This window comes from Candoia aspera, chromosome 1 (assembly GCF_035149785.1).
Source record: "Candoia aspera isolate rCanAsp1 chromosome 1, rCanAsp1.hap2, whole genome shotgun sequence".
In the NCBI taxonomy this organism is placed as follows: domain Eukaryota; kingdom Metazoa; phylum Chordata; class Lepidosauria; order Squamata; family Boidae; genus Candoia; species Candoia aspera.
The window spans coordinates 70,389,047-70,407,160 of NC_086153.1; the positions used below are offsets into that span (position 1 = coordinate 70,389,047).

The window sequence follows — 18,114 nt, forward strand, 5'->3', positions numbered from 1 at the left end:
GAAAGGGAAAGTTTCATTTAGGATTAACCAGGAAGGACATGTAACATGTTTAATAATAGCGAAGATATAAGGATTTAGGCTAGTAATACAGAATTCAATAAAAACTATTTCAAAAGTTTGTCTTAGTGCTGTTTAAAAATGAAGAAACTAAGCAAAATTAGTAGGGACGTGGTGGCGCTGCGGGTTAAACCGCTGAGCTGTCGATCGGAAGGTCGGCGGTTCGAAACTGCACGGCGGGGTGAGCTCCCGTTGTTAATCCCAGCTCCTGCTCACCTAGCAGTTCGAAAACATGCAAATGTGAGTAGATCAATAGGTACTGCTTCGGCGGGAAGGTAACGGCGTTCCGAGTCGTCATGCTGGCCACATGACCCGGAAGTGTCTATGACAACGCCGGCTCCAAGGCTTAGAAACGGAGATGAGCACCGCCCCCTAGAGTCGGATTCGACTGGACTTTACGTCAAGGGAAACCTTTACCTTTACCTAAGCAAAATTAGTTTTTAATATACAGAGATCTCAAGTGAAGGAGGTCAAATTTCTATGAGTTCTGATAGGCAGGAAACTTTCAGACTGAGAAGTATGTATACCAGTCTCTTAACCATGCAGCCTGGTTACATCATGCCAGAGCAGACTGGCATGATCTAGTGGGGCAATTTCAAAAATATTGGTTCATCTTTATTAAGGAAAGCCATTGTTTCTTTAAATCTTGAATGGGCTTCTGTTAAATTCGTGGACCATGTTTAGTAATAATTTATCAAGTCCAGAATTATCCATGAGGCAGGCTTTCTACATGCCCTGTAGTTGGATTTCTGGTGGTGTTATTAATAAGGTCCTTTATTTATTTAAAATTGGTTTATATAATCCTTTACATCCTGTCAGAATTTCAGGTCTGGGTAGAACCTACACTTACAAAATAAGTACTAAAGCAAAGTTTAAAGCCTTAATTAAAGCTGACACAAATCAGAAATTCCCAAGTGAGCAAAACAGCCCAAAAAGAGAGAAGGTACTCTTGTACCACTAAGTCCATGTGGGCTATATTCCTGAATTTCAATTTACCCCAAATATTCTTTCCTCAGAGGAAAAATATGCATTTCCTGACTCTGAAAACCATCCATACACAAAACTGATGTCTTTTCTGAATTCGATTAAGTGCCGTACACCCAGCCCAAAAAAGGGAGAAAAGTCCCTTGGTTACAATGCAATTGCTTTCATGTTTCTCCTCTCTTCCATTTAGCATTTTCTTCTGCTTTCTATTTAATCTATATACCTATAAGGCAAAACTTGACCTGGAGCAAAACTTAGCTAGAATTTCCTCTGACAATTCCTGACAAAAACTTAACAACAGATTACATTGCCCTCTATAAATCAGTACCTTTCTAAATGATTTTATGTATACACCTCAAGATTAGAGACAATATAATTCATGCTCATTTGTTTTTCATTGCTGTAAAGCATTTAGTGATAAAATTCAGTGTCTGGGACTCATCACATTTTCTCCCTACAGGTCTGAAATATAACTTTAGTTACAGTATAATAAAAGAATATATAAATAAGGAAATGTTGATCTTGATTGCATGAAGCAGAGTCCAGAGGATAGTTAGAGTTTGGAGGAAAGAATTTAAAAAGATGAAAATAACATTCTTTCTCTTCAGAATATATCCTTATTTTCAGAGTAGTCTGAAAAAGTAATTTCCTTTTTTTTTTCAAATGTTTTATTCTGTTTCACTTCTTTCCTTCTCTCATTTACCCATGTGCACAAAACATTTTATTTACCAATAACTTATTTATCTTTTTATACATCTGCATGAAATATTTTAAAGGTTAACACATTTGACATTTTACTGCTTTCATTCTTGAAAACAGTAACAGTTAACTTTTCTTTTTTTAAAAAAAAGCCCTCCAAAATCAAACACATAATCCTTGAACTATATCCTTAAACTGCATTAAAAATTTCAACAAATGAGAAACATACAACTTTCAGATTCCCTCACCTGAATAGCAAAATGGATCAGTATCATAATGGACCAGAGTAGAGTTCTATATAAAAGTAATTTTACATGTAAACCAAAGCAGATCACCTACCTAGAACATCCAAGTACAGTCTTAAGCCAGTGAAGGCCCTCCACATATTAAATATGACAGGCAAAGCCGAAGGGATGAAAGTAAAGAGTTTATAAAGAACAAGATGGGGGGGGGGGGGGCAGGAAGAGGAAAAGATGCTTTATTATACAGACCCAAGTTGTCATTTTCTATCTTCAATAAGGAGAAATTGTACATGGTTAGCCATACACTTTATTCTTCATTATGAACAAAAGCTTGCAAGACATTTCAGTAATGGAATAGATTGAATCTGATTGTACAGATAACATTGTCCACAATGTTTAAACCTCTCAAAAGGATTTAAAGAGATTTGCAAAGGGCAGGGGTAGCCAGTTTAAAAGCCAGTTTAAATATAATTTGTTAATAAAATATTGTGCTTGTAATAAAAAGCTGTACAGAATTCTAAGATACAAAATGCAAAATGCTTCCCCAGTTAAATGCCAGATATCTGCTCCTAAAAAGACCACAAAACTGGTCATTTTCCAACAGGAATAAGATTCTGGTGGGTTCTAATTACAAAGGTGGCCTAGAGCAGTGGTTTTCAAATTGGGTTCGGTGAGAAGTTGATGAGGTTCTGCAAGAGAGTAATGCAGGACAAAAATCACTTGAATGCAGCCAATTTTCTATCACTGGCGCTTTGCCTCTTGATCAGGTGTTCCAAGATTTTTCTTTTTTAATTAACAGATTCCACAATATGAAAATATTTCAAAGCTCCTGGCCTAGAGTGTACTTTAACTAAATGCAAGCTCTACAAAGTCTGGTTTCTTTGCTGTTTGGCTCTTTGCAGATTCACAGTCTAGCCATATAAGACTACTTCTGCCAACAGTATCTGGAGCTGAAGCAGATTTATTTTATATTTCAAATTTTGTCACCGCCTGTCTCACTCAATGAGTGACTCTGGGCAGTTTACAGTAAAATAATAAAGATTAAAATACAATAAAACAATATTCTTAAATAAAACTATAAATATAAAATCCAAGATAGAGACTTTAAAAAGTTCTTAAGTTAAATTCATTTAATTCATGGGATCTTCAAGGTGCTAACCACCCCCAGGATTGATACTGAGTTATCTGCTTTTCTTCCAGCCCCCTTTTGGTTGGAATTCCATCTGTCTAGACTAATAGAGCCTTGCTGAAGAACTGTTGTTAAATTGTTGAAATTAGATCATTTTGAATTTCTTTTACTACTATTTGAATTATGTTAAGCCTGAGTGTATATGATTAATGGACTGATTAATCTTGTCATATATTTATTAATGAAATGCTTTAATTGGCCTATTCATATTTGTATAACCACTAAAATATGATGCCTTCTGTTAGTGAATTCTCTTAAAAGGCTATTTTTTAATTACATAAACTTTTCTGCAGTTCTTGTAAGCTACAGTAAGCTTGTTTTACTATGGGAAGAGCAGCATACCCTTAAACTGATGATAAAGATGACTGTTATGGAATGTACATTTGAATAAAACTTTTCTGCTTTTTGAGGAAAGACACCGCACAGTGCTTTTGCATTCTTTTTAAACTCTGTCTTGGAGCTCCTGCTTTTGCCCTCCTCTCAAAAATGTTAACTTTGGTGTACATGAAATACGGTATAGCTTCTGTTTTAAATTTTTGAAGCTTGTTAAGATTGCCAAAGAATGAGATACACAGCAATAGAACACTTTTGTTTGAATACTTGCATGAGATAAGAGAATGTCTGGGGAAAACAATGGTACCAGGCCTGTGTATCTTCAGCGGCACAGGTATGCAGGACAGTGCCTGTATTTCATACCATTGCCCATATATTAGGATATAAAACACAACAAGAACAACTCTATAATTATTATAGCACATAAATACAGCACAGACATGTACGAAAATAGCATCCAGGAAATAAAATGCAGATGGTTGCCATACTATTGTTGGCATTGAAAGATTTGTACTGTTTGCCAGTGGTTTCTCTGGCACAGTTAAGATGTTGATGTTACCCTTTAAAAATCTACATGGCTATTCATGTGACTAAGATCTTCCATTATGATCCTGTCCTGCTGTTGATCGATACAAGAGGCCTTTTAATATCCCCATTGTATTTGTAGCATTTGGGACAAGGCTTTCTGCAGCACTGTTCCCAACTGTTGGAATTTCATTTGACCCTCACAACTTTGTAGAGGTGCATCCTTTTCTCCACACTTTTTAACTGTTCATTTTAGTATTCATTTGAATTAATGTTTTAAACTTTTCTGATACTTTACTTTTTTTAAAAAAAATCTTAAGATACCTTCCAGTACTTGCTAGAATAGAAAGCTGAGGTAAAAAAAACTGATTATGCACATAATTCTATATTTTGAAACAAATATCAGTGACCTTTATTCCTATATATGAGGCTTCATGGCTACATATGTATTACTCTACTCTCATAAGCAGCTTTTTAGTAAGACAGAAATGAGATGACCCGCCTTAGTCATTTCCTTACTCAATGCAGTATTATTTGCCAGGAATAAGGACAACACTGGTCATTTATGGCACAGTATCCTTTGGATGAAATGAAAGCCAATTTTACCATAAGCCTGCTCAGGCAATTCTGGAGGCTGCCTTGCTGGCCAACATATTGTTGCCTATATCCCACCAGCTAGGAAGTATAGAGCCAGTCTGGTCTAGTGGTTAAGGTGCTGGGCTAGAAACCAAGAGTCTGTGAGTTCAAGTCCTGCCTTAGACATGAAAGCCGGCTGGTCACTCTCTCTCAGCCCAACTCACCTCACAGGGTTGTTGTTGTGGGGAAAATAGGAGGAGGAGGGAGTATTAGGGATGTTCCCCACCTTGAGTTATTTATAAAAATAATAAAGGTGGGATAAAAATTAAATAAATAAACTTACTGGCACTTACTAGATGCTAGAAGGCTGGAAGAAGTACCTTGAGTGGGCTGGGTGATGAATAAGGATTGAATTGCAAAACAGAGCAACAAAGGAAAGGTGAATGGGTTGAGAAGAAGGGGAAATTGGAGGAAGTCAAGGTTGGAGGCAGGTATGAGATCTTGCAAAAGGTGATATAAGAAGGGTGTATATATGCAGGAATACTGTAGTTTGCAAGGATGGAAAATTATGGAAAAGTATAAAGAACAGTAAACTAGTTTCAGCTGTTTCCTTTCTTTTTATCTCATGTCTTTATTGACTGAGAATTTGCTACTCCTTTTCTACATTTTTTATAATGCTGCTAACTTGGAAAGGAATATCATTATGGGTAGATATGTACCCTACTTTGGGCATTATATGTTCCTGCCAACATCGTACTTTCCTAACAATCCAGGTATATTTTAGGTGATTCTTTAGCTGCTGCTTAAAGAACAGCAAATGTCTCCACTCCTGTCCTCTTCCACTATGTTAAATAATTAATAACAATGACATAATTGTGGCCTGAGATGCTGGGAATATTGTTCAAAATTTGTATTTCAGTTAACATATCTTTCAATATGTCATATGATATCTGGTTTAAATGTCATTTTCTCTATATACTCTCTGCCAAAATGATTTCTTATGTCATGTATTTAGGGACATAGCCAGGGAAATCTTCCCATCAGCCCTTTGAGGTAGGCCAGGCCAAGAAACAGACACCAAAGGGATTCCAGGAAGGGTACTTTATTATTGTAGGGTATATTAACGCAATCTTGAAAGTTTGCCACAAACTTTCTCTACCTCCTTCTGAAGGACAGCAAGGTCAGGGTGGGCTGTTCTCTTTCTTATGCTTTTTATTTTCCCAGAGGTTGGCTTACCTCTCCCATTTCCTTCTCCAGGCCAGAGCTACAGTCCTCTACAATATATATTTGTAGAGGAGATCTGTCGGTCTGTCTGTCTGTCTCACTCCCTCCCTCCCTTCCTATACATGGTAGGGAAAGCATGCAGAGCATAGCTTCTGGTATTCTTTCTAATCTCTTTACCAGCAGTGGTCACAGGTGGTATTTTCTTCTGTGAAATAAAGAAATGTGGTGGGTGGGTGTGGGTGACCCAGAGGAAGGGGAGCTTAAAATAGAGCAGTTGCCAAAATTCCAAATGAAGCCCCCCCTCTTTCCAATAGGAGTGAATTGGGGAAATTTGAAGGGAATTTTTTTTCTCCATATGCCTCAGCCTGATCAGATCAATTTTTGAAGTTTTTTTTGCTGTCTTCTTTCCATACATACATTTACATACCCCCCCCATCTGTTCCGTCAATTTGGAGTTTTGATTGTACTGACAGACACACAGAGTCCCAACACCTTTACATAATGTAATTCCAACATTCTGTTGGGTTGGAAAGAATCATGGCATTAAACAACTAAAACAAATGGGCAAAATAATGGTATTCACATTAGCATTTAGTTTTTTCTAGTGTTTGAAAATGTATGGATTTGGAGGAGGGAGATTTTGATTCCATGTGCAATCTTATGCATGTGCCTTGTGCAGATGTCTTAAGCACTGCTTCTCACAAAGGACAGTATATATAAGTGGAAAAGGATAGGGTTCCATAAAGTATTGTGTCTTGACCATTGTGTTCTGGTCCATAGCAATAATGTTACACTGATATAGGTTTTAAAGAAAATGCTATAAAATAAGAGGTATTTTTAGTATAAACATTTCCAATGCAGGCATCTTGAGTAAACAAGCTTATATAAATTCAAAGACATAAGTTACTGATTAAATCAGCCAAAACTTCATACACCTATACAGTTTGTTTATAAAATTTGTGGAAGTTAAATTCGTAGAGAACAAATACATTTTGTTTGAGTCAGTATGTCGCCTTCTTGTCTGGGGAAAAGAGAAAAAAAAAAAGACCCCTGTGCTCTAATCCTTTCAGAATAAAATGTTTAAATGCAAACATGATTAGTATTGTAGACTGTTTAATCTAGGGAGATTATGTTGCATTTCTATTTTTTAGACTTTTATTGATATGGCCATACTGAGCTCTTCAGTCTTATCTTAATTATTTTGAAATATTTATTTAAATTTGTAAAGTAATAAAGACAGACTGAATAAAATATGAGGCTCTCAGATGGATGGGCAAATATATTTCTAAAGGAAAGAATCTAGATGAGACCAAATCTATCAAATCTGTTCCTTAATGGATTACAGCAGTCAACACTGATAATATATAGTAGTTCTCCACAAGTAAAACCAGTATTGCAGTGTGTTTCATAGAAAAGTAGAAAAGATGCTTTGGAGTTCATTGGAATGAGAATGTAGCACCTGCATGCAATTCCTTAAACCAATCATATCTTTCCTGTCCTGATAAACTGGTGGAGGGTTTCATTAAGCCTGTGGTTCCCAAACTGTGTGCTGTGGTGCCCAAGACCGCTGGGTGAACTCTCAGGATTGTGAACTACTAGCTCGAGGTAGTTCACAGTCTTGGTCTAGGGGAGCTGTTAAAAAATTACTGAGACACTAAAGGCACTCTGAACTAAGAGCAGTTTGGAACCTCTGCATTAAGCAACGTGAAATGGTTTCCTATAATATGGAAAAATAAGGTTAATACAGCAAAAAACAAAAAATACAACAAAAAACATAATTCTTTTCAAAAACACTGAACATCTCAAAGAAAGTTCAGTAGATATTGTTAAAATCACCTTCCAGTTGCAAATATAAGGAGCTGAAACATTAGCCCACATACAGTAGTTTGCTTCTCTTCAAGCGAATTTGGGGGTGCAATCAAGAGGATTATCAATGGGACTGTCATGAGTACGGATGGTGAGCAGGAGCGGGCCCCTATCCAGGGGGGAAAACGCATGCGTAGTTTAGAGACTTTGAGCTGTCATTCAAAGAAACCCAGAACAGACCTGCCTTGAGTTTTGGGCTTTATCTGTCTGGGTTTTCCCACGCTTCTTCAGTTTGGTAGGATTTTCTGTCTACAATAGCAGTTAAATAAAACACTAGAGACTTTCTCCTTGTCTTGGTGTGGTCTTTGCTTAGTCAGGACAGTGACTGGGTTGACTTAAGTTTTTCTTAGCTATATTTCTACTTTTTGGAATCTATTAAGACAGTAACGATTGTGGATTTTTCAGATATGAGTGTCGGTCAAAACAATTACTATACAACAGTAGGAGGAGAAATGTACCTACAGTATATTGTACCTGTATTGCAGCAATGGAGTTGTTGTCTGTTGTCCATCAACACTAGAATTAGTCTTTTGTTCAACAACAACCACAGAAGGAGACTTTTGAGTAATATGGTCAGTGTTTTTGGAGTTGTTCCATTGATAACATACTTTCCAGGTATTTTAACATTTGTGCCTTTTTAATTGCTAATGCTTTGTGGTTGTGCTGATCCTTTAATATTGTTTGATATATCTGTGGTTTTCTTTTGTTGATTAGTTTAGCCTAATAAGATAGTTTCCAAGTGCTTGTGTTTTCAAATTGTTAGATTTACTACACAGAAGTTAAAATTAGTAACAAATTATGTAGGAAACTGTCTTAAGCAATATGAGACTGAGTCAACTAGTACTGACTAGTAGCTGCTATCCATGAAGATTCTCCAATTTTTCCTGGAAAAGCTGGGGTTGCAGTCTGAGACCTTCTGTATTCAAAGCATGTGCAAAGTATAAGCCTTCTCATTCCAATGTACAAAAAGCATTATAAATTTATAAAAGGATGGAGAATTTAGTTTTGTAGTCAAATTTTAATATACAGCATTTTCTTTAATTTCATAGATAAACAATGTTGGAGCAAAAAATGCTGTTTACCAAAAAAAGTTGATGGCTGAAGCTTACTCCTTTAAATAAATGTTTCAAAGGTTTGCAAATCTTTCAAGTAATAAAAGAAGTTGTACAAATGTTCTTGATGTTGCTATGAAACAAATGACGACACTGCCAGGAACAGTATTTTGGAACATCTTAAAACCAATAAATCAAATTTCTTAGAGAGAATCTTGAGAAATCTATTAAAATCCTGAGAAATTTATTAGAATCCAAAACAAATTTAATTGTCTACAAAATACTACTAGCATACTCTGCTCTACTATATAGTCATTACAAATTAAAATGCAAAAATATTTTATATAACCTTTTTTTATAAGATTCATATTAAGGGCATTAAAATAATATCTCTCAGCTCAAAATTAAACCATGTTATCAAAATGAATTGTAAGCTGATTTTACTGTCTCCCCAGTATTTTTCAATACATCCAGTGTACTAATTATCATATTATTCAAACTTTGTTCTGAAGACACTGAGAATAGCCTTAAGTTTTAATATTTTTAATTAATGCCGGGCCAAAAATACCCTTTTCTATTTCAGAATTTCAAAAGTTCTGTTTTTCCTATTTTGTAGGGAGCAAAATTAAAAAGAAGAAAAAAGAAAAAAGAAAGAAGATCAGATACAGGGAGGAAAGAATGGTTCATGGCCAAATGGGATTTGTGCACTTGTCTTTTCTTCCTCCGCAAGTAAAAGCTCGTTTCAATCAAGCTGAAATCCAGGTGACTGTCTATGTAGTTTCCATGGCAACCATATGGAAGTGGATTGCCCTTGTCTTCTGGGATGTATTTTCAACTTCCTAGTCTCAACTACTGCCATGGTATTACTTGGTAGTTCTGTCTCCAAGTACTAACCAGTTCTGATAAGCCAAAATTGATTATAAGCTGCAGTCTAGGCTGGGCACTCATTTTCTTTATGTAATGATATCCTGCATGTTTTTGAGAACAGTATTGCAGGTGATTTTTTATTTCATCTTTTTATGACTTTTTTCAAGAATTAAAGCCTAACATGGTCTAATTTTCAAGACTTCAGCCTAACATGATTCCCGACCAACAGTAGGGTCACTCAGCCAAGATACAAGGGAAGACTTTGCTCTACCTTGAGCAAGTGCATGTGTGGCAGTTTTTGAAGAGAAAGAACAACTATAAAGCAAGACAAAAGGAAGATATACACAAAATACCTCTTTTTACATAAAATGCAGTCATTGAGGGAAGAGTTGGAGAAATGTTCGATGCAGTGAAGTAGAATTTTTAAGTCAGACTGATTTGTGCAATCAGTCCATCATAGGTCAGCCATGAAGACAGCATTTTTTGGAGTGAAGAGATTAGAAAGTTCGAAAGTGATTCCTAGCTGGATCATTTCCTCCATGTTGCTCTACTTCAGTGTTATTAGTCTGTAATCCTGAGTAGTAAGATGGTGTTTGTGTGTTGTATTAAGTAGCTGACTCCGTCTAGTGACTGATGTTTTTTTGGAAGGAAGCACAACTTCCACCTTATCCCCTAAATGGCTTCACTATGTTCAAAGAAGAAGTATCTACAGTACATACCTTGCAAGCTCCTCTTCCATTTGCAGAAACCTAGTGAACTCATCTTTCTGAATGTTGTCTTCGATTTCTGTACAGATTTATTACTGCAAATTTAATCACACACTGATATAACCCCCCCGCCCAATAAATAACACTTTACAAATTACTGATTTCTATGAAATTTGGCAGGCTTCATTCTCTCATCAAGCTCTAGCTCACCTACAAATGTTATCCAATTCTGATGAGAAACCAAAATGGGAACATGGCCGACTGAGCAGCTGTGTCTGCAGGCTCTGCAGGCAGAGCTGGCAACGTGCACTTTTTTGTGGGCTTGATAGGCTTTTTCCTGGACCCCAGAGCTTTTCCATGTGAATAAAAAGCTCAGAATCACCCCATCTGCTCTCCAAAATGCCATCTTGCAGCCAGACCATCACAGCATTCACGATGATTGGGCAAGAGACGACGGGAGGTGGGGGACGCCATCATTTTCACACCATGTTTGTAGTCTTAAAGGGACAGTAGGTCAAGCACCCCATTTCTAAATCACCCAGTTTATATATTTTTTAAAGTTCATGTACCCCAGGAGAGGCTTTTTACATCAAGAAAAAAGTGGGCTCTCTTGGTGCTTATCATTGTTTTTGGATTAAATTTAAGTTTTTAAAAAAGTTTTGGTTTGTTTCCCCATTTAAAGATCAAGGGCAACTGAGAATATATAATTGCCTTCCTGTTATTATTTTTGTACTGAATTTGTACTGATTGAATATTTTCCTACACGCTGGATTTGCCATTTTGAATCTTCAGCTTTCTGTTCACTTTATCTGGGACCTTTTTGCTAGTGTATTTTCTCTGCCAGTTTCATTCGGAATGCTTTCATTAACCCAGTAACTCCTAACTGCCTGAGTCAAGTATCTAGGGGGTGCCATAATCTACTGCCTGAAAAATGGAGGTGAAACCAAAGTGTCACTCCCGTTTTTCAACCATGCTAGTCTACAGAGGAACAGATTTTCATTTTTATGAATTATGTGGCATATGTGGGTGTCTAGTCGGATCAATGAAACTCTTATGTTGGCCCAGGTTGGGCCATTTCCATGATCTCAGGTAGACTCCCTAAGTTGGGTCTGGCATCTTGCATGACCCTAAAACCTTCATAATTTTTATAGCAAACAGAAAAAGTATTTTAAAAATACTTAATAAGAGTATACCAATATGCATAAATATCTCAGTTCTAATACTGTCAGTTAGAAATAAATAGAGAAGCTGGCTTCAATATAAGCGTAAAATGTCTTTTAATCATAATGTCAGAAGTTTAACCAAAAAGCGTCTGCACTTCATATTCCCACAAAAGAATGGGTGTCAAACCAATTGTAGTAATGAAGACGCCGTAATGATATTGTCCAGATGTAACAGTGATGATAAAATTTTACTAAGGAAATAATCTTTCTTAATTATCTTAAGACATGCATGTTTGGAAAATGCAATAACCTTGATCCAGTCACAGCATAAATAGTTGAAGCAATGAGAAAAAACTATCCGAAATTAACAAGTTAACACAGTATTTAATATCCCCACCCCACCCCCAATCTCTGTTCTTTTCACGAGAGATCATTTTGAACTGGCTCTGTTTCCATATGGGAGAGAGACAGTGTGTCCAATGCTGGTAGGGGAATAAGCATGATCCTCATTATTATTTTTATTTATCTATTTACAGGAGAGAGATTTTCAATTACATGTGGCTTCTTAAAAATGTTCTTGCTACTGTGCCCTTCAATGGAATGTATCAATTCAGGATGATCAGAACTTTGTTCTGAAGATACCTACTAGTTTCAGAAATGGTGCCTACAGCTTAAGAAATACTTTTGCCACTGTACACAGTACGTGAAACTATTTTCACAGCAGGATAGTTGCAGATAAAGCCCTATTCAGTAATTCCAAAGAAGTATACCACTTACTGTACAGATCCCTGGTAATGTAGATGAAAAACATCAATTTGAGTATGCTGTACTATTGGAGGTCCAGCTCCCATGGTGGCCTTGGTCTGTAAAGATCTAGATGCAAAGGTTCCTTGCTGTATCTCTTGAGATCAGCTCCTTATCAAAGATATCCCCAGAATAACCTGGCAGAGTGGAGGGGCTATTCATCACTACTTGTGTGGTGAGTTGTATATTTCTGTGTAATACTTGAAAGGGCTTTAGTGCCCCTCAAACTGCAGTTTTTATTTCATTTGAAATCATAATATTATGCCAGCAGAGTGGAATAGGAGCACATTGCATGAAAGCAATTATCTGAGGGACCGCCTCTCCCTGATTACATGTGCCTGTCCCATTAGGTCTGGCAGAAAAGGCATGCTGTGTGTCCTGCCTGTCAGGGAATTACATTTGGCAGGTCCCAGGAGGCAGGCCTTCTTGCTGTGGCACCTGCCTTATGGAATCTTCTCCCTCCGGAAGTGACATTAGCGCTATCCCTCTTTACATTCCGCAAGTCCCTCAAGATCCCTATGTGATCAGCCCTGGGGTTTCCAGGGGACCGGGGAGATTTTGCAATGGCTCCCTTACTAGGGTTAACATAATTCTCTCTTGTTTTGTGTGTTTTTTAAATAGTTCTTTATAGTTTTAATAATTATTGTTTTATATGTATGGATTGGTTTTCTTTTAATTGAGTGTTGTTCGCTGCCCAGCGTCACTTTTTGTGAGATGGGCAGCTATACAAATATGATAAATAAATAATCGTGTGTAGATTAAAAGGGTTAGAAAAAGCCACAACTGATGTCGCTTGCTGATTATATTCTGCTTGCTGGTTATATTCTGCTTGCTGATTACATTCTCTCAGTCCCTCACACAAGCCAAGGACTGAGACAAGAAGCAGTATGTTGAATTAGAAACTCCCATCTGTGCTAGGATAACATTGGTACGGAATTGTAGAAATATCAGATCCACAATGGCGCAAACTGACAACTTGTGAGCAGGATGTATTAAAGCGGGGAACACTTATACACAATATAACTATAAGGGGTAACACCCTTATACACAATAGAGGTCAGTAAGCCCAACTCCTGTTTCTCAACCCAATTCTTGCAGCAGATGAAATGAGAAATGTGATACAACAATGAAATTATGTGATAAGCTAAATTTGCTATGATGAAGGCAAACACATTACATTGATGAGATTTGTTGTGGATATGAGTAGCAATTAACTGCTTTTTATAGCAAATAATAACCAGAGAGTTAATTAGAGTAGGATGTGAAGTTCATGATAGGTTCCTGAGGCTGAAGCTGCAGGACAGATTTACAAAATGTCAGCCATATGCTAAAAAGGCAGATTCTTCTTGCTCCCTTTGCACTCATGTCACCGTGTAACAAATGAAAATTATCACTGAAATGTAGTTCATTTACTATGGTTCTAAGAAACTTCAAAGGGATAATTGATTTGATCAAATCATCAAACAAATCACTGAAGTTCCATATAGCTCTGTAACTAGTCTGTCTGCAGCTCTTCAGACAGAAGAGTTTTAATTCTATTTTAATTCATTTTCATTCTCCACATTTCACCAAAGCAAAGATGGATGGATAGATAGATAGATAGATAGATAGATAGTCTTTTCTTATATTGAGAGGCTTCTTCATTGTGAAGAACAGCGAGTAAAGCTTCAATCCCAGAAAAAAGACAATGAGTTGTACCAACGAATCTATTAGCTTAAAAGGGTAAGTGGCCTGAAGATGGTGGTCTTTTCAGTCTTTAGCACGAACTTACTTTTAAAATATTTTTTGAAAGTTTTATTTTTAGTTGAAATGGGACACTCTCAGCATTGGTTCAATGAGCCTGAAAAAAGTGTGGTTCCTTTAAGAGTGGCATTAAGTTAAATGAATCAACTCCTAAAAGCAGCTACACCTTTTTTCAGGCCCACATGAAAACGTGGTGGTGGTTCATTTTTGAAATGTGCACAGACCTCTACAGACTATTTACTGAGCAATTTCAGAAGTTGCTGCACTGTCCTTTCTGCATCTCTTCTACTTATTTATTTTATTATTTAGATATTATTTCCACCTTAAAGGAGATGCAGGAAAAATATTTTAAAAACTTATTGTAGCAAAATCCTTGAAGCTATCTGACTGAATCTAAACAGTAGTAAAGTCTTCTGAAACATCTACCATGTTTGCTTGCTGTTTTTGTCGTATTTTGCCAAAAAATAAAGCAGCTACAGGCATTTTGATGTTTCCCTGATATATCCTGTGATTGAAGCTTTATCAAATCACATCTTGAACCAATTCAGATAAAACCTTGGTGCTTTTGAAACTCAAATTCAAATCAAAATTTGCCAGCTTTGAATCTTGAATCAAATCTTAGTTGATTTGCACAGATCTATCTACAATATTCAGATAGATCTACTGTATCTCAAATTTACATCTGAAACTACATTAATTTATGTTAGCTCTCCAAACTAGAATGGTATACGTTGCCTACCATTTACATATATAATACCATGATTTGGTGTGACAGGGGAACCAGCCTAATGAGAAATAAATAAGAGAAGAATAACTAAATCTAGACACACACACACACACACACACACATACATATATATATATATATTGTTTTGATTTTTAAAATGGTAATGAACAAAGGAAGAGCAAAAAAAAATGCATATGGCTTACACAAAGGAATCTATTTACATGAAGCTTCAATATGGCACAATGCTCCTTTAATCAACATCTTGTGAGAATACAGCCATTGTCTTAGCATATTGCCTGAACCAAGCCATAATGTTCAGCAATAATATAGTTTATCTGATGAGGCTATATGTTCATAACTCATGCATGTTATTAACCATGATTTAGGGATTGTGTTATTTCTTCTTAAAGGTGGAAAGGATCCCAGAAGAACTAGCTAGTTGAAATGCTTCAAACTCTATTTTGTTGTTTATTCATTTAGTCGCTTCTGACTCTTAATGACTTCATGGACCAGCCCACGCCAGAGCTTCCTGTCGGTCGTCAACACACCCAGCTCCCCCAGGGACGAGTCCGTCACCTCTAGAATATCATCCATCCATCTTGCCCTTGGTCGGCCCCTCTTCCATTTGCCTTCCACTCTCCCCAGCATCAGCATCTTCTCCAGGGTGTCCTGTCTTCTCATGATGTGGCCAAAGTATTTCAGTTTTGCCTTTAATATCATTCCCTCAAGTGAGCAGTCTGGCTTTATTTCCTGGAGGATGGACTGGTTTGATCTTCTTGCAGTCCAAGGCACTCTCAGAATTTTCCTCCAACACCACAGTTCAAAAGCATCTATCTTCCTTCTCTCAGCCTTCCTTATGGTCCAGCTCTCACAGCCATATGTTACATATGTTACCCTATAAGCATACCAAAAACAGAGTGGTCCCATTTGCTATTCAAAGAGCATCAGAACTCTGTCTGAGATGATCAAATATTCCACCTTCCTTCAGTTTGAAATCTCCTAACCTCAAAAGCCCAAAAATCTCTCCACAGACTCCAGAAAGCAGTATCATTTCAGTGAACAAGATGTGGAATCAGTTTCACAGATAAACATGGGGGTTTGAGAATTGGGAAAATGCTGGGAATTTTCAGTTGGAGCTTGTTGGAATTTAGGTGCAGCCTCGGTTCCTGTAGCACTGACTCCTTAGGAACCTGATACAGGGTTATTTTGCTGCGGTTCTTTAGGAGTCTGTATATTTCCATTAGACTCAGTTTGCCTAAATATAGGCATAGAACAATTATAAAACAAATATTAGAAAGATAAGGCCAAGCTCTAGGCATTCTTCAAATTCTACCCATCCCTGAAAATCTTTGGGGAGTGATTTCATCCTATCCCACCATGAAATGCTGAAAATGTGATGTTGAGCACTTACTATTGTTTAACTCTAACTGCCTGTTGAAGAAAACGTGGTCCAATTTCAAAGCCATTTCCTTCAGTGACATGTCATGTGTACTTTTAGCCTCCTCCTTATGCAAAGGGGTTGGATTAGTTTACATGGGGAAGTAGGCTTATTCACAGAAATCTCAAGGCATAAACTTCTCCATCTTATCTTGGATCTGATTTCTGCAGCTTTCTCCTGTGTCCAGGAGAAAAGGTACTGTAGGACCAATTTTGAACAATTGAAGGTTTCCTAACTCAGGTTGCTTAAACTTTTCAAGATCATAGAACACCAAATGATGTATTGTTAATCAGGAATACATATGGCATTCTTTAAAAAGCAGATCAAATAAAGTGAAGTTTGTAATAAAACATGTTTTAATAGTTCTCTTTATTTTCCCTAACATTTAAAAAAAGTCAATTATAAACCTGAACAGGATGCACAGTATATGCTGTCATATGGTGGCATATTTTGCTAATGTCTGGGGGAGCATTGTAAATGAAGGAGCTGGAATAATATTCACCCTATATGGTCTTGACTGAAATATAAACTGAAATTCCATTTTCACAGAGATACAGTATATTGGAAAAGGTAGATGTGCCTTCAATGTTTTTTCATTTAAAAGTTTATATGTTCTCTTTCATCTAAAAGCCTTCTAGTACTTTTGTTTTCCAACTGCTTCATTGTGATACCTGAAGAGGGATCTGCTAGCATTTCCTCTTCATTTATGCTTTTACTGTTCTGATTTGGCCAATGAAATTAAATGGATTGAAAACAGCTTCAAGTTATTAGGGAAACACTGGCTGTTCCCACAAAACAGTTTAAAAGCACTGTCTATACCCACCTTTGAGTTGTCTCTTTCACTCTTTTCCCAAAACTAACAAAGTCTTAGCAACAAACTGTTCAAGGGGCAGAGAAATGGTGCGGAATTTTTTTCTAAGTTTTTATGGGACATCCCAGGCTTTCCTTTTCCATTTGCTAAATCAGGAAAGAACATATCCGGGCATGCTCAGATTAAAACCAACCTAAATCCACTGAATTTGCTCCTATTTGGTCTTACCACACAGGTTTTATAGGTCATCCAAGGCACTGATTTGTCAGTTTGAATTTCCCTCCTATTGCCACCCACCTAGAATGGCTCCTCTTGGATGGAATGGCTTCAATAGGCTATAAGTATAATCATGGTTTAAGTTCCCTGATGAGTTTAGATAGCAATGTCTAATAAGTTTTAGTTAGCAAAATCTACATCTACATTTTGTTTAATTGTAATTGGAGTTGACTGTGACTTTTTGTCTCGCCTGGAAGAGCAGTCTTAGCCATTGGCTGGACTGCTGGGTGTACACACATACTTGGTTCTTAAGGAAAAAATAGCAGTTTGGAGAAGGATCCTGTGTGTTTTACAAGTGCAGCTTGTCCAGCTTGGATTTTTGTGGGTTGACATTGAGCAAGTAATGGCAACATACCTATCTCAGAAATATATAACAAAAGGGTCTGGGAGCCTGTCCTACACTGCAGGGTTGAAGATTTAAATACCATTCCCCTAGCACAGGGATGGCAAACCTTTTGGGCTCAGTGTGTCAAAAATTTGGAAAATGACTCTGCTGGAGTGTCACCCCCCCCCAAACAAACAAAAAACGCTTTGCACGAAGCCAGCAAAAGCATGCCCCTTCCCTCAAAGGCGCCCCTTCGTGCCCCTTTGCACAAATAGCAAGCTCCAGGAATTGCCTTTGCTCAAAGGGCCAATAATAATTATTATTATTGCCCCCTCACTATTATTATTATTATTATTGCCCCCTCACGCAAAGCAAGTTGCACATGGCTTCTGCAGGAACAGGCTTTGCGCAAAGGGGCAATAACAACAACAACAATAATAACTATTATTATAACTATTGCCCCTCACGCAAAGCAAATTGCAAGCAGCTTCTGCAGGAACCAGTTT

The 18,114-nt window shown here is 37.1% G+C and overlaps 1 protein-coding gene across 1 annotated transcript in view; it reads right to left on the minus strand.

The window, feature by feature from the left end:
* FMN2 (formin 2) overlaps window positions 1-18,114 on the minus strand; it is a 172,989-nt gene that overhangs the window by 74,622 nt on the left and 80,253 nt on the right. The gene's annotated exons all lie outside the window — the stretch shown is intronic.